Source organism: Mirounga angustirostris, unplaced genomic scaffold (genome assembly GCF_029215605.1).
Source record: "Mirounga angustirostris isolate CCGP_5_RB_7025 unplaced genomic scaffold, mMirAng1.0.hap1 SCAF_7, whole genome shotgun sequence".
NCBI classification, from domain to species: Eukaryota; Metazoa; Chordata; class Mammalia; order Carnivora; family Phocidae; genus Mirounga; species Mirounga angustirostris.
Genome location: NW_026991715.1, coordinates 114,562,527 through 114,570,815, shown reverse-complemented (window position 1 = coordinate 114,570,815; position 8,289 = coordinate 114,562,527). Strand labels below are relative to the sequence as shown.

General features: G+C 44.0%; 1 long non-coding RNA gene across 1 annotated transcript in view; it reads right to left on the bottom strand.

The window, feature by feature from the left end:
• LOC135365427 (uncharacterized) overlaps positions 1-8,289 on the bottom strand; it is a 141,362-nt gene that overhangs the window by 99,348 nt on the left and 33,725 nt on the right. The gene's annotated exons all lie outside the window — the stretch shown is intronic.

Below are 8,289 nucleotides of genomic sequence, written 5' to 3'. Positions count from 1 at the left end.
TACCATTAAACTGCACAGTCCTTTTACTTGCCTCATGGATACAGGATATGAAGGTCAAGTGCCCTCACTCTCTCCCCAATGCCATGTGCGTTGTTTGTGAACAAACTGAGAAGTCCCATCTGTGACATTTAGTTCCTGATCTTCTGCTCTACGTTAGAGGGAGGATGTGACCCATTCCCTGGGATTTAGAGAAAATAGAATATTGGGAATCTCTCTTTGACAAGTGTTACAATGATATAAAGGAAGAGCTTTAAACGTCACCCCTATTAGCTAAAAGTTAAGTGCATCAGTATTGGATTAGCATTGAATCACTCCTTTGCTAGAGCATTATTTTCCTAATTAGAAGTATTATTCTCTGAGATTCCTGCCAGCTCAACAATGCAATGCATTATGGTAGGAAATATAGATTTTAGAGTTTGATTAACTGAGTGTTACATTCTAGCTTTACTTTTTTCAAGTTGCACTGACTTTGAGCAAGTCATGTAGATCTGTTTGATCACCTCCCTGCTGAGCTCAAACAACATATGAGCTGGGATAGCCAAGACTCTTGTTTTCTTGTGGCCTCTCTTATCAAAACTTTTGCCAATTAAGGCATTTTTCTCCTTTTCAATGCTTTCATAGTACCAGGCTACCAACTTGCCTTTGGACTGAGTTCCCTTTTTTCCAAAATTCAATTCCCAAGACAAAAATAGAGTGGGCATGTTTACCACCATCAACCTCATAAATCTGCACAGTAAAAATTATATTAATCAGTACTGGTGTTTTAACTATAGGCACTTATTTGATTTTTTTCTTATTTTTAGAAATAAGGTTGATTTAATATTATTATCATATACTCGAACTCCCCATTAAACAGATTGCCCCAGTATAAACCTACTAATCTCAACTGGCTAACTCCCTAAAAGCCCTTTGCCCAGGATTCTCATGATGTAATTACTACCGAGGACACATGGATAGTAAGCGTTCACACTAAATGTCAGTTTGTAGGAGTGAGGCTGTGGATTCAGGCCATATGAGCACAAAATGCCTGGGCACCATGTGAAATGCAAGTAAGGCTAGTAACTGCCCTTGTGCATATGCCTATCACAGTGAGCATAATACTTGGTTGGGCCGTCTGCATGCTCCTTGAAACCAGATACTCTGGGGGCGCCTGGGTGGCTCAGTCGGTTAAACATTTGCCTTCAGCTCATGTCATGATCCCAGGGTCCTGGGATCAAACCCCAAGTATGACTCCCTGCTCAGTGGGAAGCCTGCTTCTCCCTCTCCCTCTGCCCTTCTCCCCTCCCCACTCATGCTAGCACTCTTTGTCTCTCTCTCTCACAAAGAAATAAATAAAATCTTTAAAAAAAAAAAGAAAACGGATACTCTGTTTTCTCTCTCTGTTTTACTTCCATTGCCTCCCATCGCTACCAGATGAAGGAGCACTGACTTCCTAACAAACTGTGCCAGAAATCTTATATCCCAATGTGTGTGTGGTTTTTTTCCGGGGGCGGGGGTTGTTTTTTGTTTTTTGTTTTTTTAAATAGGATCACCTTTGGAGGCAATGCAGTTGTTCCAACAAAGCTGGCATTGCTAAGAAATCTTTGTAGCAATTTTTAATCGGAAATCTTGATGGTAGGAAGTATTTGTCTTTTGAAGACAGATTTTTAGGTTTATTTTATTTTATTATTTTATTTGATGGCTACCAAGTCTAGTGAAGAAGTCACGCAGCTGATACCTATTTGAGAAGAAAAAAAAAAAGCTGCGTTTATAATGTGGTCGAATTGATTTTGCTGTGTAGCTAAGCTATCCTTTCAGGCTCAGTTGCAGAGGACAAAATCCTCTCCAGTCAGTCCAAGCAAGTCATTCAATATGGGTGTGTGAAGTGGACGTTGGAGAATAAACTTCAGGTTGTGCTTTCAAGAGTGATGCCTAAAACCGGACCCTGGAACAAGTCTTCTGAGGGAGCACATAACTACTTTTGTCAAGCCTGGGAAATGCTGGCTCCCAAACCACATGGCCACGGCTGCCAATGATGCCACGAGGAGCCACCCTGAGCAGGAAGTGGCCCCGAGCGCTGCAGGTGCCCGATCTGCCACACCCACCCACATCCGCACCAGCAGAACAGGTGCCCCACACCTTGCCTTTTGACACCAAGATACCATCGTGTTCCACCCAGAGGTATAAAAGCCAAATGCCTTCATGACTCAGCTTGCCAACAGAAAGGGCCGAAGTGAGCTTTCCCCCCTGCCGCCCAAACTCCAGATGTCATATCTCGTGCATGTGCATGGAAGGCTGAGCCTACATCATGGTTGAAATGGGAGAACTGTCATTTCTAGATTCACAGAGCCTACCGTACACCAAGGTTCTAGAACAGAGTTCCTCAAAGTGGGACCCTCCCAACAACCTGCAGCAGGATCTCTTGGTGAATTTGTGAAAATGCAGATTCCTTGTCCCCATGCCAGCTCTTGGAGGTTAAGGCCCAGGAATCTGCATTACAAGGGCACGTACCATGCTTCGAGTGGTTTTTATATTGGCACTGTGTAGTTCAAAGTGTAGTTCATCACCTACTTATGGGTGCTGAGATCAATTTAGTGGGCTGTGATTAGTACTTTTAAAAACAAGAAAGAGAATATAATAAAAGAGACGATAACTGAATGTACCACATTGTAGGAAAGGAAAAGTATTATTTCATAGAGCTTTTGTTTTAGTTACATACATATAGATCTGGGCAGATCACGAGGCCAGACCTATTTCCTAGTGTGCCTTGCAATCAACCTGTTGGAAAAACTCTTCTCCAGAAGGAGGCAAAACAGCTGTCATTGCTAATCCTCCAAGTCACTGCCACCATAAATAACCCAAAAGACGTTCAAGAAAGAGGTTTCAAAAATGTTCTACGGTGACAGACCATTATTGTATGTGTTTAATCGCCCAAGAGGTCGCCGTGAGAAATACAATTAGAGAAGAAATGAGCACTTATCAAACCCCTCCTGTGGGCCCAACCATCTGCCAAGTGCTTTCTTTTTTTTTTTTTTTAAAGATTTTATTTATTTATTTGAGAGAGAGAGAATGAGAGACAGAGAGCATGAGAGGGAGGAGGGTCAGAGGGAGAAGCAGACTCCGGGCTGAGCAGGGAGCCCGATGCGGGACTCATCCCGGGACTCCAGGATCATGACCTGAGCCGAAGGCAGTCACTTAACCGACTGAGCCACCCAGGCGCCCTGCCAAGTGCTTTCTGAGTGTCCTTGGATGAACCTCATCACCACCAGGGTGAAGTCGATATTATTGTCATCATCTCACAGAGAGGAAATGCCGCCCGGAAGTTCAGTAGCTTCTCCAAAGGCCCCTCCCTGGGCAGGAAGTGACCGGGCGAGCTGTTGGAGAACCAGTAGTCTCAGAGCAAAGAAGAGAAGTTGATATTTAATGGGGAAAAAAGATTAGCGCCCCTTGAGAAATGAGGTTCTCACTCATGAAGCGATAGCCTCTTTACTGAGCGGCACCTACCACCGTGTCCTGCAGAAGGCATTGAATACATATTGTGCTTTCATTGTTGTTGTTCCTAAGATTGGTCCACAGCGATTTTAATTATTCCAGATGATAGAAGTAATATAATTTATTAGAGAAAACTTGGAAAATAAGAAAAACGTATAAGGAAGAGTATAAAAATCCCAATAACCCCACTGCTTAAAGCTAACCACTTCCACACACAAATACAAGCACAGACAGGAACACAGATTGCAACTTTATTTTTATATTAATACATGCATAGATATGCATATGTATGTATATATGGTATCCTGATTTTACGTAATGACATTTACCCATGCCACTAAATACTCATTAAAAACATCAATTTTAAACACTCTCATAGACTTTAAAGTATGCTGTTATTCATTTAAATGAGGTCTTACTTTTAAACATTTAGGTTATTTTGAATTTTTTTTTTTTAAGATTTTATTTGTTTATTTGTCGGAGAGAGAGAGAAGGAGCACAAGCAGGGGGAGCAGCAGGCAGAGGGAGAGCGGGCTCCTTGCTGAGCAGGGAGCCCAATGCGGGGCTCAATCTCAGGACCCTGGGATCATGACCTGAGCCGAAGGCAGCCGTTTAACTGACTGAGCCACCCAGGCGTCCTGGTTATTTTGAATTTATGACTGTTAAATAATACTAGGGTTAAAATCCTGAATCACAAATCTTGGTGTGAGCTTTGATCTCTGTAAGTACAAACTGCTGGTTGTAGAGTCACTGGTCCTGAGTTAAGAAACTTTTAAAGGCCATTGACGCACAACGCCAACCGCCCTGCCGAAGAGTTGTACCTGTTTTCACGTCATCGGCTGGCAAGAAGCTGCCTCTTCCCCAAGAGCAGAGTCGGTAAAATCCTGCCATGGTGACAGTTTGGGGTTGGCCCTCTGCAGAAGAATCGTGGGGGTCTGTCATCCTCATAATCAGGTGACCCTTGTATTTTACACAGTTAGATTTTTTGGATCCACTGACAGCATGATGATGGGGTTTTACTATAACAAGGGATTTTAAATCTGTGCCAATTTGAGAGGGGAAGAATAAAAACAAAAGCAAATTGTTTCATTTTGCATTTCTTTGAATACCAGTGAGGCCAAACTTTCGTTCACAGATGTTTTGGCTCTTGTTTATTCCTCTTTCCTCAATTGCTTACATTATCCTTTGCTCATTTTTTTTCCCATCAGAATATTCATGTTTTTCTTATGATTTTAAAGAATTCTTTAAAAAATAGTAAAAGCTAACATCAAGGAAGCACTTAAGAGCTAGGTACTCTTTTAGGAGCTTTACATGTTTTCTCTCTTTTAACCCTCACACCAAACCTAGGAGGTATTATTCCACCTAGTTTGCAGATGCAAAGGTTAAGTGACTTGTCTAAGGTCACATAGCTAGAGAATGGCAGATCTAGGATCTCATCTCAGGTCGTCTTGTTCCCAGAGATCATTAATTCATCAGATTAATCATGTTGCAAACATTTTCCCCATTCTGTTACCTTTTAATTTTTTGGGTTGGTTTGGGATGGAAAACAGTTTTTGCAAGTTAATTTAATGGGGGAGTTTCTGGATCCATCTCGTGTTATTCTGGGAAGGAAGTGCATTTCTAGTAAATAGAAGTGCTTTCTTTAGGAGGTCCATTGGGCTCTGGTGCTCTGCAAATTCAAGCTGGCCCCGGGACCGGGGTGTGGCGGTTACCTACCTACCTGATGGCAGCCCGCTCTCCCGACTGGAACCAACATGTGCCACCAGAGGCTTTAGGATTCCCAGTCATGGGCCTCAGGGAATGGACTTGTGCTCCAGCTCCTGCAGAGCGTTCTGTGTCCCTTACTCTCTGAGCCCTGTGTGGCTACCCAAGGCAGAATCATCCCTCTGACGGAGATGTGGTGGTGAGCTCAGCTGAAGAGGCAAGGGACCATTTTTAAACTCCAGATCCACAATCTCTTATACAATATCCTTGAAGTCAAATGTACTTCGGAACTGAGAGTAGCAAATTTTTCTGGAGCAAAGTGAACAAATATTCACCCAAAGTGGGGTAAAAAAAGAAGACTGTGCACGAACTTACAGCAAGGTCAGGTTTTGATGCTAAATGAGCTTGTCCCACATTTATGAAAGCACATCAGCTTTTAGACTTTTAGGATTTCCGAACTGTGGACAAGGGCTTTGGGATCTGCAGACAATTTATTGTCTGTTGGGAGGTAATGTAATAAGGTCAAAAACCCCCATGTAGATTCTATCCACCTCGGAGTGGATTCATTATTCTATACCTGGTATTCACAGAGGTGTCATCTCCTGTGTTCCCCTCTTCCCGGTTCACAACTTGGGGGGAAATGTATGATTGTGAGGTACAACAGAGACAATCCTCCCATGATCGGGTGCCTGCTCCTTGTTGCCTCTTTCTTGGTCATGGCAGTTCAGGGAGGCTGGCTCACACCAGGGAGCCAATCTCTGTCTTCTGGCAAGTGCTACCACTTTGCACCCTCAGACCAGGAGTCAAAAGTAGGTGGAAAGCTGCTCATATTCAGCCCCTGTTCTTCATGAGCAATGAGGTAACTTTTTTTTTAAAGATTTTTATTTATTTATTTGAGAGAAAGAGAGAGAGACAGAGAAACAGCATGAGAGGGGAGAGGGTCAGAGGGAGAAGCAGGCTCCCCGCTAAGGTGGGAGCCCGATGTGGGACTCGATGCCAGGACTCTGGGATCATGACCTGAGCCGAAGGCAGTTGCTTAACCAACAGAGCCACCCAGGCGCCCAGCAATGAGGTAACTTAAAATGTTCTGCAGCAATGTCAATCTTTTACTTTTTCCCCCATGCTCACTAGAAATGGAGCCCTTCTTGATTCAGATTGGTAAATATTTTCTGAACAGAAGAGTGCCAGACTCATCTTCCTTAAATTCTGCCGTGATCACGTCATTTCTCTGCTCTAAAACTTTCAAAGGCTTTCCATTGCAAACTGAATAAAATTTTTCAAGACCGTTACATACTTTCTTCTGGCTTCTTCTCTGGTCTCCCAGAGATGTGCGACGTTGTCGCTCTGCTCCTGCACTGGATCCCAGAATGCCCCAGCGGGATTCAGCTCTAGTTACTTATAGTAGCAACTTGCTTAATAACGAACTCTCTATTGGTTTTCTTTCCTTCCCTGCCTCATGTCCCCATTCCCTTACCCAAATTCCCTGGAACTTAACTTTTTTTTTTTTTAGAAGGAGAAAGAGAGAGGGTGCGGGAGAGGCAGAGGGAGAGGGAGAGAATCTTGAGCAGGCTTCCCGCCCAGTGCAGAGCCCAATGCGGGGTTGGATGTGGGGTTCGATGGAGGGCTCCATCTCACAACACTGAGATCATGACCTGAGCCCAAATCAAGAGTCCGATGCTTAACCAACTAACGCCCACCCCGACCCACCCACCCCCGGAATTAACTTCTAAATAAATTATTTGCACTTGAGTTTTACCTGGTCCGGCTTGGGGGAAACCCAAAGTTTCTTCCTAAATAGGCTTGTACTTCCTTCTGCCTACATAAGAGGTAGCACAGGATGGTGGGGTAAGCACGGGTTTTGCATCAGACAGACCTGGGATTGAAACTTGGCTCTGCCACAGACGAACCTGTGGCCCTGGGCATTTTACAGAAGGCGAAAGGGGTCGTTAGGACCATGTGAGGCTGAGACTGACAATGATACATAGTTGGCACTCGAGTTGCATTTTGCTTCTCCAAATTCCTGTATCTTTATTTGAGCTAGTCCCTCTGGCTGGAATGCCCTTTCGCCGCCATTTTTGTCTGTAGAAACCTTGCATTTGTCTCAGCCCCAGGGCCTTCTCGGAATAATGCAACAAGGAATGAAGCTTTGCGCCTCGTTGCCAGCAGTGTGTGTTATTAGGAGCGCTTACACGGCACTGATCCTAAGCTGAACTGCTTTGTGATGATTGGTCTCCCTCTTTCCTCCCCTACTCTTTGTGAGCTGATAGTAGCAGAAACTACATCTGGATCTAGGACAAGGCTTTCTGGAGAAGACTCTTGGCTTTGACAATTAGCCTATTAAACTAACATGTGTATGTATAGTTTCCATAGCATAAATACTAAATAACAACAACAAAAAGAAGATGCAATGTGATCTTACATTGTGGATTGTCCCCTTTCTGCTGCCAGGGCTGGTGGGCAGAAGGCATAAACAAGATGGTCTTCTGCAGGGGGCCTGGTGGGTCCTATGGAAGCTTCCCCAACAACCTCAGGACAGCAGCACCAACAGCCCGGCAAAGAAGTCTCGTCAAAGTGTCACCGGGCTATGAATAAACCATTCAGGACATTCACCTTCCAGGAAGGTCCCCCAGCCCTGTGGTTGAGTGGAGCTATGATAACCAGCTCACATGCAGGGGAAGAAAGCCAAGATCCCATAGCACTAATATTACACCCATATAACTTCGTTTCTAATCCCTATTATAAACACCTTGTATCTGTTCAGGCTTCCATAACAAAATTACCATAAATTGGGTGACTTATAAATAACACACTTTTATTTCTCACAGTTCCTGGAGGCTGAGAAGTCCAAGACCAAGATGCCAGCACATTCGATGTCTGGTGAGAGCCTGCTTCCTAGATGGCCGTTTTTGTTTTTTGTTTTTTGGATATTTTCTGTTATAATTTCACATGGCAGAAGGGGCAAGGGAGCTCTCTTGGGTTTCTTTTATAAGGGCATGAATCCCATTAATGAAGGCTCTGCTGTCATGACCTAATCACCTCCCAGTGGTTCGACCTCCTAATAGCATCACCCTGCAGGCTTAAGTTTCAACATATGAATTTGGGGAGCTGGAGGGG